The 15,320-nt window shown below is 40.4% G+C and overlaps 1 pseudogene; it reads right to left on the minus strand.

The window, feature by feature from the left end:
• Positions 1–10,386: 10,386 nt before the first annotated feature.
• On the minus strand, positions 10,387–12,547 carry LOC117362932 (annotated as a pseudogene).
• Between the last annotated feature and the right edge of the window lie 2,773 nt (positions 12,548–15,320).

The following is a 15,320-nucleotide window of genomic DNA, read 5'->3' on the forward strand; positions in this document are numbered from 1 at the left end:
TTTGTTCCAGTGATCCACCACCCTTTCTGTAAAGAAATACTTCCTGGTGTCACCACCAAATCTCCCTCCTCTGAGTTTGAGCGGGTGCCCTCTTGTAACTGAAGGTCCCTTAGGAAAGAATATGTCATTTTCCACCTCAACACGACCTGTGACGTACTTAAATGTCTCAATCATGTCACCCCTCTCCCTGCGCTCCTCCAGAGAGTAGAGCTGCAACTTGCCCAGTCTTTCCTCGTATGAGAGACCCTTGAGTCCGGAGACCATCCTAGTGGCCATTCGCTGGACTGACTCAGCTCGAAGTATATCTTTACGGTAATGTGGCCTCCAGAATTGCACACAGTACTCCAGATGAGGTCTCACCATGGTTCTGTACAGTGGCATTATGACTTCAGGTTTACGGCTGACGAAGCTTCTATTGATACATCCCATCATCCGCCTTGCCTTGGATGAGGCCTTCTCTACTTGTTTGGCAGCCTTCATGTTTGCACTGATGATTACTCCCAAGTCCCGTTCTTCTGAGGTCGTAGCTAGTGTTTCTCCATTCAAGGTGTATGTTCTGCATGGATTTCTGCTGCCGAGATGCATCACCTTACACTTCTTTGCGTTGAAGCCCAGCTGCCATATTGAGGACCAGTTTTCCAACTTGATCAGATCCTGCGCCATACCATCCGTGAGATCGCTTTCACCTATTATATTACACAGTTTGGCGTCGTCGGCAAACAGCGCTACTTTTCCCTGAAGCCCTCAGGTCAAGTCCCTTATGAATATGTTAAAAAGGGATGGTCCCAGGACTGAGCCCTTCGGCACTCCGCTAGTCACCTCCGATGTTTTAGAGAGGGTGCCATTGACCACCACCCTCTGAAGTCTTCCACTCAGCCAATCATTGACCCATGCCGTTAGTTTCTCACCTAACCCCATCGATTTCATCTTGTTTAATAGTCTACGGTGTGTGACACTGTCAAACGCTTTACTGAAATCCAAGTACACTATGTCCAGAGACTCTCCCGAGTCTAGCATGCGCTAAATCGGTTTGCATGCCTTAGTAAAAGGACCCCTAAAAATATTTAAGGTGGGTCTCTCTCTCTCCCCTACTACATCTGTTCAACTGCATCCATTCCCCAAGCCAACAGCTTACACATTTCCCATTAGGACTCAAATACAAACATGCAGCAATCACTGAAAATCTTCTAAATAAAAAATTATGTAGCAATTTTCAGCAGCAGCGAGTTTGAATTTAAGTGCCATGTCAGAGGTGCTGAATATACATGCTATATGGTAATTGTTGCCGCTATACATTCACGACAACAAAGCAAAAACGAACGAATCCAACAAGTCCAACAATCCAATAGTTTCAAGTTTTCAAGTTTCGAGTTTCAAGTTTATTTAGCATTTGATGAATCGCTTATATAAGAATTCTAAGCGATGTACAGTTTAAAAGCCACCAGGTGGTGGTCTCACATACAATTTGAACGAATTAATCGTAAGACAAACAATTTACATCAATTGACATTATAACAGTTGAATTAAGGACAAACATGAGTGAGTAGGAAAGGAGGGGAAAGTTACAATATCATTTTCTGTTGAAGTTAACATAAAAGGTAAAACACAATAAGGAGTAAAGGGGATTAGTGAGTTTAATAGACACAACAGAATGTAAAAAATTAAGGTGTGCCATATTACGTATCAAACGCGTCTTGAAATAGAAAGGTTTTTAAAATTTTCTTAAAGGATAAAAGATCTTTTTCAATTCTAATATAGTTTGGAAGGCAATTCCATAATGTAGGGGCCATAACGGAAAATATATCATTTCTTCTTGTGCCAATAATTTTCAAGGTGGGAATTGAAAATAGGTTTGAGGAGGATGATCTTAACGAGCGTGAGGCATTATATGGGATAATCATTTTTTATATAAATTGCGGTTCATTGAAAATTAGTGTTTTATATACCAAAAATATAATTTTAAAGGTAATTCGGTGGGAAATATTGTGACAGAAACCCCCCCCCAAAAAAAAAAGAACCGATGTACTTGATGCAGGCAGTTTTATTTCAATCAATAAAATGTTTTGTAGCAGCGATTGGCAGTTCAAATCCACATCTATTTTTGATAGAATGAAGCCACATTTACTTCATAGAAAGGGGACCCAACACGGTCTGTGTTTCGATTGAAATATATTCCTCAGGGGTCCTAATAATGAATAATGGTGTATGAGTTTGTGTAACAAGAAAAGTGAAACTATTCAATGTAAGGGTGAAGGAAAATCTAATGGATAACATAGTATAAAAAAATCATGTGACATTATGAAATAACCAATTTAAATATCAGTGCGTCAAAACAAGAATTATGTGGACATGACAAGTGTGAGGTTCTTGTACAGTTACTATGCTAAGTGTGAGTTATTGCTGATGTGAAGGCTAAATGTGAATAAGGTGATCAGACAAGGCTAGGACTTTCTGCAAGAAATTGATGGGAGACCATGGTGATTGCAGTGGCGTACCTAGGGTATGTGGCACCCGGGGCCCATCATTTTTTGACACCCCCCCCCATCTATATGAAAAATATGATTTTTAGTACCAATCTACATATCGCACCACAAGAGTGTACCTAGGAAAAGGCTGCATCTTAAACACTGCAGTGAGCACTAGAACACCAACACATACATTGTAAAACTAAACAAGCCAGATCCCGCACAGTCAATTGGTCCTGTAGTCAATGCCAACTGAAAACTATGTCTTTTTCATACACACAGAACAGAGATACACCCTCGCCCAAAATGGAATAATCACAAACTAAAAATAGAAATATGTAGACAAAAGTTAAACTGATCCGCCAAGAAACCAGACCCTGGATACAATGCAACACCACAAAAAAACAGTAACACATGTCCTCTAATACGGTGCAAAATATAAAGACAGTAGATGTAAATTTGAAAAAACTGATACATAACAATCACCACTTTATAAATTAACAAATAAAAATAAAACAAATAATGAGAAATAAAAAAATACCATTTTATTGGACTAATCCCCGTAAGCTCGGTCCCCATCCCCGCAAACCACCTGATTCCATCCACACAAGCCTTGAATTGTTTATATTAAAGTATAAAAAGAAACAATATTCTGTACAATTGTCAATTTATAAATCAGCGTCTTCTCCCCACTCTCTTCCCCATTTCCCTTCAGCATCCTCAGCCCACTCTCTCTCCACTTTCCTTCAGCGCACGCACATAAAAACAAGCAAGTAATTTTATATCATTTTCATTCTATTCATTCATAGAAATTAAAGTCTAGATAATGCCAGTCACATAACAAAACATGATTTTACAAAAATAATTCCCTGCAGTCAAGCCTGCAAGGATTACTAGATGTCTTTCAGCAGTTCCCCTCCCTCCCTCCCCCTTACCTTTGTGGCCAAGTCAAAATGATCTACCAACAATAAAATTTTAAAAACACAAAGCACGCTGTACGCAGAGAAAATGTTAATTATCATTTATATTCCGCGGGGTTTCAAAGAGGTCAAGGCAGATGACTTTATGCAATGTCACCTCAGTAACAACTATACAAAAATAGACAAATATTCCCCCTCCCTTTTTACTAAACTGCGATAGCGGTTTTTAGCATAGGGAGCTGCGCTGAATGCCCCACGCTGCTCTCGACGCTCATAGGCTCCCTGCGCTAAAAAACTCTATTGCGGTTTAGTAAAAGGGGGGCCATAGTGCAAAATATAGACAGCAGATATAAATTTTCAAAACAGACACCTTTTGATCACTAAGTTGAAAATAAAATCATTTTTTCCTACTTTTTTGTCTGGTGATTTCATGAGTCTCTGGTCCTTCTTCTGGTCCTTCTTCTTTCTCTCTCCCCCTGGCTCCCCTCTTTATTTCTGCCTTTCTTTCTCTCTCCTCCTGGCCCCCCTCTTTCTTTCTGCCTTTCTTTCTCTCCCCCTTGACCCCCCTCTTTATTTCTGCCTTTCTTTCTCTCCCCTTTGTCCCCCTCTTTCTTTCTGCCTTTCTTTCTCTCTCCCCCTGGCCCTCCTCTTTCTTTCTGCCTTTCTTTCTCTCCCCCTTGACCCCCTCTTTATTTCTGCCTTTCTTTCTCTCCCCTTGGTCCCCCTCTTTCTTTCTGCCTTTCTTTCTCTCTCCCCCTGACTCCTCTTTATTTCTGCCTTTCTTTCTCTCTCCCCCTGGCCCCCCCTCTTTATTTTTTCCTTTCTTTCTCTCTCCCCCCTAGCCCGCACAAAGCCATCGTGCCGATTTCTCCACTTCCACGATTCTTTCCCTACCCTCACCCCCAAGCCAGCAGCCGATTTCTCCCTGCTCCGTCCCCGATGTCCTGAACTTCATCGGGCAGCAGCAGCATTCACAATTCACTGCTGTTGCCCGCTTCAGGCCTTCCTCTCTGTCGGGTCCTGTCTTCATGAAAACTGGAAGTAGGCAGGACCCGGCAGAGAACAAGGCCTGAAGCCGGCAACAGCAGCGAATTGTAAACGCTGCTGCTGCCCGAAGAAGGTAATGGAGCACCGAGGCAGTCCGCTTCTCCCCCCTCCCAGCCGAACCCACGCTGACCCTCCTATCTCCCCCCCCCCCGTGAACCTTTCCGACCTTCCCAGCGAGAGCAGCAAACCTCCTTCGCGGCTTTCTCCTCCCTCTGCCGCGTTACTGATGACGTCATCAGTGATGCGGCAGAGGGAGGATAAAGCCGACGCTACTGGAGGGAGGTTTGCTGCTTTCGCTGGGAGGGTCGGAAAGGTTCACTTGGGGGGGAGAGATAGGATGGTCAGCGGGGTTTCGGCTGGGAGGGGGGAGAAGCGGTCTGCCTTGGTGCTCCAAGGCCTGGCGCCATTACCTTTTTCGATAATGGCGCCGATGCTGCTTTCGCTGGGAGGGTAGGAGCGCGATAGGGACCGGGCCAGCTGTGCACCCCCCCCCCCTAAGGCGGCACCCGGGATGGACCTCCCCCTCGCCCCCCTTGGTACGCTACTGCCCTGGGGAAACAGCCTGCAACAAGATCGCGCGATGCCAGAGATCTTTGCCTGCTTCGGCTGTTTCCTCCGCCGCGGTCCCGCCCCTCCTCTGACATCAGAGGAGGGGCAGGACCGTGGCGAGGAAACAGTCGAAGCAGGCAAAGATCTCTGGCATCGCGATCTTGCTGCAGGCTGTTTCCAGACGCGACACCCGGCGCAGGGGGGAGAAACTGGACCGGACCGGGAGCACCCCCTCAGGGCTTGGTACCCGGGGCGGACCGCCCCTCCCGCCCCCCCCTTGGTACGCCACTGGGTGATTGAAAACACAGCCAGAGAAGCATACGGTGATATGGGGACTAAAACTAGGCCAGGGTACACCTGGTGGGGCCTCCACGTGTGCGGATCACCAGACTTGATGGACCCAGGGTCTGATCCAGAGATGGCAATTCTTATGTTCTTATGTTATATATATATTTTATACATACCCAAGATTTATATGCATAATATCAAAGTGGGTGCACAGAAAATATACAGAAGAATCTATGGAGGTGAAAATAAATAAATAAAAATATTGATATAAAAATTGTTCACATGAAAAATGAGGACAAAAGTCTAAAGATCCTATACACGCTGCTAATATGAAGTCATTTGACTCAATATTCCACCAATAGGCCCCTCTTGAAGACTTTTGTCCCCATTTTTCGTGTGAACAATTTTGATATATAATAGAAGATGTTGATCAATATTGATTATGACCGATGAAAAGGCTTAGGGGCCCATAATCGAAAGATAAAAATGTCCAAAAACCGGCCTGTCGGCACTTGGATGAACATTTCCCAAATATGTCCAAGTGCTGATAATAAAAACGGGTTTTGGATGTATTTCTAAATGACCTAGGCCTACATAGTGCCGCTGAAAGACCAAAGCTAAACAGGGTGTTTTGGGAGGAGTGTCGAGGGCGGGAGTTGGGCAGGACGTAGGCTGGCTTAGACTTAGTCAAACAGCATGTATAACCTATACAGCCCACGATCGACGGAACTTGGACGTTGTGATTTAGACCATGTAAAACATGGTCTAAGTCACAAAAACCCACCTAAAGTCACCAGATAAGCACTGAAAACACATAAAATAGACCCCCACACACTACCCCAGTTATCCCCGACCACCCCCCTAAAAATATTAATCACACCTTTAAAATTCAGTCTCCAGACCATCATCACCTGGCTGCCTGGCATAGGAAAGCCTAGTCGTCCAGCACAAAGGCGGCTTAAGCCGTCTTGGGGGTGGGTTAGGAACTCATGGAGAGCAGAACCCATGCCCATAAGCCCCTGTAATCACTGCATTGATACTTAAACATGTGCACTCCCCTATATACCCCCAAAACCCTTTTTTACTGGCATATAAGTGGCTCCTGCAGCCATGAGGGCTATTGGGGTGGTAGATAAGTGGGTCTAGGGGATTCTGGTGGTGGTTTGGGGGGCTCACCATGACCTATAAGTGAGCTGTAGTGAGGAGAAGACATGGCACTCTTTTTGTGAAGTTCACAGTAGTGCCCTGTAAGGTACCCCACTATTTAGGTGGCATGTCTGGGTGCTCAGTCCATCACTTTGCAGACCCCTCCCACGTCCAACAGAGCTTGTTTTAGGCATTTTTGACTTGGACGAAAATGTGGTATAAAGATAGACAATTTAGTGACTTGGACGATCAGATCAGCAGGATGTATAGTTAGACGATTTTCAAAACAAAAAAAATTTTGGATGTATTTTTCAAAAATGTGTCCTAGGCTGTTTTTTACTTTGGATGACTTGCGAGTTGGACGCAAACGGACTTAGATGTCCCTTTCAATTATGCCCCTCTTACTACATAAAACTCAAGCTGTAATGAAATAGTGATTTGAGTGTAGCTGCTGAGGTCTTTTTTAATTTATTTTTTGATGTATGAATCTATGAATACTTGGTGAAAAAAAAGATGGATTGAGTAAGTTATAGAAGTGAAGTTGTTTGAAGATTGAGCTGCATTATTACTTCACTTGATTACTTTAAATGAAGCCATTAGGGGAGTCTTTTTTAGGATATACATATTTACGTCCTTGTCATCTCATAGTTTTTGGAGCAGACCCTGCATCATTCTCTGGATCAGAGTTTCTCAACCGAGTTATCAGCACTTGTCTGGCCATTTGGGGTTTCAGAATACTCACACTGAATATATATGAGATAGATTTGCCTGCATTGGCTCCTTGGTACACAAATCCATGTGATGCATATTCATTGTGGATATGAAAAACAACTGGTTGGGTATGTCCTGATGATCACTCTCTGAAATATTTACAGCCTGTCTATACCCTTTTAGAAGTATGACCTCTAGAGTAGGTCACATATTTCCAAGTAAGGTCTCAAACTGAACTCCACAGGAGGACCACGTGTGGAGGGGCATTTTTGATAGGATATCTAATTCTGACTTAACCATGCCTGCATCTTGGAAACATTCTATTATATACCCCACGATAAAAAATAACAATGGCAGTAATCAAGAGTGCTCCAATTATATACCAATCTCAACATTTCCTTTCCTCGCAAAAGTAACGGAAAAAAAAACATATTCAATCAAATCTCAGACTATTTTGACAAAACCCAAGCTCTCCAAACCAATCAAACTGGCTTTCGGAAAAATCATTCTACACAACATGCACTAATAGATTTATCTACATCCATACAATATTTCCTGGATTAGTATAAATTAGTTATACTCATTTCATTAGACCTTTCAGCAGCTTTTGATACTGTAGATCACCAACTCCTGCTTCTAAGGCTAGCTGCGGCAGGAATCTCTGAACAGGTTCTTGAATGGTTTACCTCTTATTTCACAAACCGCACTTCTGTTGTTTCGTTCAATAACTCCACATCATCAACTATCCAAAATTGTTTTGGCATCCCTCAAGGATCCATACTGTCCCCTTTACTCTTTAATATTTATTTGGCCCCCCTGTTGACACTCTGTCAATCTATTGATCTTACCGCTTACGCTTACGCAGACGACATCCAGATTATCTACCCTGTCGATGCCTCCAGCTCCGATGATATTAGTCTTCTCAAATCTAAATTAGATAAAATAAGTCAATAGCTTCACGGAAACATGCTGTCACTTAGCTTATCAAAAAACAAATGTTTGCTATTCCCATGAAAAGATAACTTACAGCTCACATCCCCTATCACCATAAGTGATGCTCCAATTATCTCTGTGAATGCTATTTAAATTCTAGGAGTACACGTCTCCCTCATTTTTCGCGGGGGATAGGGGCAGAGACGGACCACGAATAGGGAAATACCGCGAATATCTTCTGGTCTGGCTCTGACCCACCCCCGCCTCCCTCCCACCTTCCACCCGGCATTCCGGCCTTACCTGGTGGTCTAGCGGGCTTTCGGGGCAGGAGCAAACTTCCTACGCTCCTGCCCCATGCAGGTCACCAATAGGAAATGGCTGCCGTGAGTTCCCGTAGTCTCTCGAGACTACAACGGGAGCTCACGGCAGCCATTTCCTATTGGCAATCTACACGGGGCAGGAGCGTAGGAAGATCGCTCCTGCCCCAAAAGCCCGCTAGACCACCAGGTAAGGCCAGGATGCCGGGGGAAGGCAAAATTATGAGGGGGTTTTTCCCCCACTCCCTCCAAAAAATCACGATTATGTGAAATCGCGAGTACTGAAACTGCGAATGGGGAGGGGGAAGTGTAATTATAGATAGCAAACTGACCTACCGTACACAACTCAGTTCAGTAGTAAAGAATTGTTTCATTAGATTTAGAATGTTTAGATATCTTGCGAACGTTTTGGACCCCCATTCCCTCAATATTCTAATTCACTTTCTTATTATATCCAAACTTGGCTATTGTAATGGTATATACCAAAAAGATATCTGCCGATTACAATTGATGCAAAACACTGCCATAAAAATTATTACTAAAAGGAAGAAATTTGACCATGTTACTCCTCTGCTGAAAAGTGCGCATTGGCTACCAATCCCACATCGAATTTTATATAAAATAGCTATTCTTTCCTTCAAGTCCCAAAATACAAATGAACTGGCTTTTATTCACAAGCTCCTTATTCCACATGAACCTTCAAGAGTCCTAAGACCTTCATCTCAACATCATCTTTATACACCATCCTTGAAAATCAGGCCACTTCATTTGCAATTACGGCTCCTACAATATGGAATTCTCTGCCACTTCATATCAGTGCAGAAAAAAATTTAGATAAATTTAAAGGAAATCTAAAGAGCTACCTCTTCCGAGATGCTTAGAACTGCTGAATAGACTTGGAAATAGCCAAGGTTATCTAATAATCTATACTCCCTAGCTTCCCTATTGTTGTTTGCCCTTCATGTTTTCTTTACTTTTAAATTGTAGTTATCTCCACTTTCCTATCGTTTCACATTTATGATGTATTGTTTAGTCGGTATTTATTTGTTCAGTGTTTTCCCTTATTTTAATACAATTTGTAAAATGCTTAGAAATCTTGATTTGCATTTCATCAAAATTTTAATAAACTTGGAAACTTACCTTTTCCCATTTTTCCTTTTTGTTCCAATAAGTCTATTTATTCTGTCGTCCCCTCCACTTTTTACTTTTAAATTTTTGTTTTATCTTAATATTCTGATAATTGTAAACCGTTTAGGTATGTTTTTGATAAACGGTATATCAAAGATTAAATAAACTTGGAAACTTCTGCCCAATGTGCTAGGAATTATTAGAAAAGGGATGGTAAACAAAACAAAGAATATTATAATGCTTCTATAACACTCTATCGTGTGACCTCACCTTGGGTATTGCATTCAATTCTGGTCGCCTTATCTCAAAAAAGCTATAGTGGAACTATATAAGGTTAAAAGAACAGTGAGCAAGATGATAAAGGGGATGAAACTCCTCTTATATGAGGAAAGACTAAAGAGGTTAGGGCTGAGTTTGGAAAAGAGACAACTGAGGGGAGATGTGATTGAAGTCTACAAAATCTTGAGTGGTTTAGAACCGGTACAAGTGGATCAATTTTTTTTATTTAATTTTACCAAATAGAATAATTTATTCTGTACATTATATACTGTATGCAGGTAAACTGACCAAATCAGGATATTACAGACTTGCTGCACTGGTATACGAATTTGAGAACACAAGATGGTAAAAAAAAAAAAATTGGTTTCTTTCTTTCTCAGTACATGATAAAAACTTAACATATACTGCAATCTATTTCATACTGCAATATCAACAGATCTACGTATTTGGTATACATTCAGAGAATGAGGTCAATATAATAACAGTTCTCTAAAATGCAGTCCAGGAGTTAGCGATAATATAATTTTCTGGTAAAGTTGTTGTTGCTTTGAGTGTTTCCCTGGAACAATGTCTCCATTGCTTTGACAGTAAAAATTGTAGAAATTATTTATGTTCCCGGTCACTATCACTGCTGTTGACACCGCTCTCTGCTTCCAAATCCTCCAGAGTTTTCTTCTCTTCTTCAGAGAGCTCAAATTCCTCCATCACTCTTTTTGCAAGATTTGCAGTGGTTGGTAAAGCAAATTCGGCAGCCATCTTGACTAGGTTAACAGCTTGAATTTTGTTATTGCTCTGTTTTGCAGTATCTAAGAACTCATTCATTACTTGGTTACTGGGAATGCGGTGAAGAGCTCCAGCATTCTCCATGCCTCTTCTGATTTGCCTGCTCTTGAAAGCAGTACGGTGATATTCCCCAAAGCACTGGCTGTCCACTCCAAAGGTAGCATTCACATCTCTCGTGTCTTATACACAGACTTTGTCTAAAGCACAGTCTGCAAAGGAAACTTGAACCTCAGGGGTTTGTATGTATTAGTGCTAATACTTCATCCACTAGATCAGGTTTATACCTATGACCAAGCTGCTTGATATCTTTCCATATTTGAGGAACCAGGTCCAAACAGTTGCCAATATACAGAGCTTGGAGAAGATCCCGCATTGAATGGGAGTTGGGGAAGTAGAGCGAAGGAATCACATCGATATGCTCCATCATGCACAACAGATTGAGAAACCTCCCATAATAGATACTTTGTTGGTAAGGGTTCCCCTCAAGCTTCCAATTATTTCCCATCTCCTTTACTTTGTGTAGTCTATATGCAAGTTCAGCATCCTTAAGATCAAGGCACACTCTCATAGCATCAGGAAAAAAATTCACATCATCTGGGTCCTGAACAATAAATTGCTTTCCTTTTATTTCATCCAATACCTCAAACAGAATTTCAGTCTGTCCTCTGGCAGATGAAGCAGATTTATAGAATATTTTAAGCAGATGATCAAATGTTGCAAGGCTAGGTTCTATGTTTAAGGCTTTCATTTCACTTAATGTTTGCAAGGCACATATCTTGCCTAGGGCACCATATTTCATCAAACTCTTCAATATTGCACTGAAAATCTGCAAGTTTGGCTGCACCTTCTGTTCAACCATTTGCTGCAGCAGCTCCTTAATAAGATCCCACTTTTCATTGTACTGTATTTCTCTTTTACTTCAGGGGCTGCTGAAATGAGTGCACTGAAGGCATGTACATCAGCAGTCAGCCTGTTGTTCAGGAGTTCCGCATACATGTCAAAAGCCTTTGCATAAGCACCATACTTCACCATTCCCTTGATCATGGCACATAAGGAAGGTGTATTCCGTTCTGCCATCACATTCAATATCCTTTCTGCGTTGCTGTTCTGTCTCCAAACACGAACAAAATCTGAAGCTTTGCGCAGTGTTCTCTGATGAGCTACCACATCTTCCTGCTCTGATTCTTCAAGCTGGTCATCCCCTGTCTCCATAAAAACATAGCAAATCCAAAAGACGGTTTGATGTTTTCAGGGATACTGTAGGTCCTGATTGTAGGAGTTGATCAAACATGTCAATAGCACTCTTGACTCTCCTGAGTTGTATGAGTTCCTAAAGGGCAGCCTCTCACACTCCTTCTAGTTGAGGCTGCAAAGTTTCAGGCATCAAGCATGGTATAGAAGGTTCAGCATAATCAGTCTGAAAAAGTTGAGGAGATGCATTTAAAAACATATTTTGCTGCATTACATCCAGACTCCTTTGACAAGGAAAACAATTTAAACTCAGCAAAAGTTTTGGGAATAAGGTAAGGGTCATCCTGGAACATGTAATGTGAAGCTGTGGGATCTCTAATCACTATAGACGCAAGTGCCTGAAGAACTGCAAGTTTATCCCAGATTTTCTTTCTTGGAATAATTATTCTTTCTTCTGTATCTCCTGTTTCAACAGAAAGCTTTAGAAGTGTTGCACCATCAGAGGAATGCCTGTAAGAGTATTGATCTTTCCATGAAAGCGGCACCACTCTTCTACGCAAAAAAAATTTACAAAGACTAGGGGACACTCGATGAAGTCACAGGGAAATACTTGTAGCTTGTTTAAGAAAAGGTTTGGATAAGTTTCTGGAGGAAAAGTCCGTAGTCTGCTATTGGGACAGAAATGGAGAAAGTCACTGCTTGCCCCTATTTGGGTTTTTGCCAGGTATTTGTGACCTGGATTTTACATACTGTCATTCAGTTTGTGCTTATCCTTCTTCTTCTTTACCATTAGATTTAAACAGATTAACTCAAGATGAATTTAATATACCAGTTATTACTAGCAACAGGAGATTCTTTTGCAGAAAAGTTGTGAAACAAAGGAATTTGAATGTATTAAGATCATTGATCCCAGAAGACCGCTTGTCTAATTCTTTAATTGATTCTCTCACTCCTGTTCCATCTTATTATTGTAACGCTTGATCGATATGCAATAAGCAGCAAATTATTCATGATTTAATTACTAATAATGATATAGGCGTGCTGTTTATTAAGGAAACGTGGTTACCTGAGGGAGATGTTGTTACTCAGAAGGAAATGTTCCCTTCTGATTTTAAAGGACTTTTTACATCTAGGTCAGATAGACAGGGAGGTGGTTTAGCAACTATTTTCCGCTCTTTTTTAGATATTAGCTAGAAGAAAATGGCAATAATCCTAACTTAGAATATATGATATTATCTATAAATCATGAATTGAAATCTTACCCGTTAGGTATAGTTTTATTTTATCGACTTCCTGGATCACGGAATAAGTCTGTAGATCTCCTTCAAGAGACCATTCTAAATGCTTCACTAAAATTTCCTAAAATTCTGCGTGTGCTAAAAATGCTATCGCAGCTTAATCTTCATCTTGAAATTGAGAATAATAATGATGTGATTAGTTTTAAATCATTTTTAAATTCCTTGAATTTTAATGTTTTACCAGCTACTACTCATGTCCTTGGCCATGCTTTAGATATTATTTGGTATACAGACTCTGTTTATTTAAGATCTTCAATTACGGAGATAGAATGGTCTAAACAGCCGTGGACCAATCACTTTTTGGGATGTTGCAGGATTCCTATTTTTATGTCTTAAGATCTGTAAGGAACCATTGAAAGAAATAATTACAATACGGAGTAAAATCAATCCTGATAGTTTCTGGTCACAATTAAAACAAATACTACCTGCCCCTCCTTATGATTTTAATGTAGATAGGTCTTTAGAAATCTGGATGAAAAATTCTGAATCAATTTTTGAGTCATTAGCACCTATTAAAATGAAGGAGGTTTCTTACAAACAGAAAGCACCGTGGTATTCTCAATATCAATGCCAACTTAAGCAGACGTGTAAAAAGTTAGAAAGAAAATGGGAAAAAAGCAATACCTTAATAGATAAGATGCAGTGGAGAAAGAACATAAAGGAATATAATCATGAGATCATTAAAGCTAGGAAAATATATTATGGTAATAAAATTAATACAGCAAAAAATTAAAGTAAGGCACTATTCTCATTATGGAAATCAATAGCAATAACATCAGAACAGATAAATAAATCTATCAAACCTTCTGTAGAGGAAGTAGCCACTTTCTTTAATGAAATTTTTTTAAAAATAAAGTCATCATTTTCTAATATTTTGGTGCCTTTTAATCTTTCCTGTTTTGAAAAATTCTCTAATGAAATTCCAGTTGACAGATATTGACACACATTTGATGCAATAACAGAACACCAACTTTTACAACTTTGTACTAAACTTAGGGCTCATTTTACGAAGGTGCACTAGCGTTTTTAGCGCACGCTACAATGTCGCACGTGCTAACCCCACGCTACACGGAAAATACTAATGGCAGCTCTATGGAGGTGTTAGCGTGTAGCGCGAGCTAAAAACGCTAGCGCACCTTAGTCAGAAAAAGTGTTTGCTAGACTCTGTCCATTCATACATTTATTGCGATATCCCTTTTTCTGGTATTTTTGGTTTACAATGTTGGTTAACTATATTCTTTCCAGTGTATTTTTCACATCAAATATGGGACAAATTATACTTAATCTATTACAAAAAAATGCGGATCTAGATTCAACTCTAGCCCTTAATTATCGCCCTGTTGCAAATATACCACTGTTGACAAAGATTTTGGAAACTGTCGTATCGAAACAATTATCGGAATATCTGGATAAATTTTCCATACTTCTTCCATTTCAATATGGATTTTGTCCAAATTACAGTACAGAAACTCTTCTTATCTCATTGGTTGTGAAAGTTCAGCATCTTCTAGTTCATGGCCACTGTGCTGTCTTGTTGCAGTTTAATCTTTTGGCAGCTTTTGATGCCATGGATCATGATATCCTTATACAACTTTTGATTAATATAGGTTTAAAACAAGAAGTATTGAATTGGTTCAATGGATTTTAAAAATTACGATCATATCAAGCACATACTGAGAACAAATTTTCTCCTTCTTGGACTCCAGTTTGTGGTGTGCCTCAGGGCTCTCCATTGTCTCCCATATTATTTAATCTATATATGACAACATTGAAATATTTGAATTTATCCGTCTCAGAATTGATTTTTACATATGCTGATGACATTTTTATCTTACTTGAAGTTGACTCATCATTATCAAATTTAAAAGCTGATATTAATTCTTGTGTTGCACGACTCCAAGAGTGGGCCTCTTTTGTGCATATGAAGTTAAATGCCACTAAAACCAAACTATTATGGTTTGGTCCTATTCAAGATAATTTACCTTCATATATAAGATTAAATTCTGGTGATTCTTTAAAGATTGAATTTTCATCTAGAATTCTTGGATTTGTTTTAGATTCAACCTTATCATTGACTAATCCAGGGCTGCCCAAGTCTGGTCCTCGAGATCTACTGGCAGGCCAGGTTTTCTGGATATCCACAATGAACATGCATGAGAAAGATTTGCATACCAAGAAGTCAGTGCAGGAAAATCTCACTCATACATATTTATTGTGGATATCCAGAAAACCTGGCCTTCCAGTAGATCTCGAGGACTGGACTTG

The sequence above is a fragment of the Geotrypetes seraphini genome, chromosome 6 (genome assembly GCF_902459505.1).
Source record: "Geotrypetes seraphini chromosome 6, aGeoSer1.1, whole genome shotgun sequence".
NCBI classification, from domain to species: domain Eukaryota; kingdom Metazoa; phylum Chordata; class Amphibia; order Gymnophiona; family Dermophiidae; genus Geotrypetes; species Geotrypetes seraphini.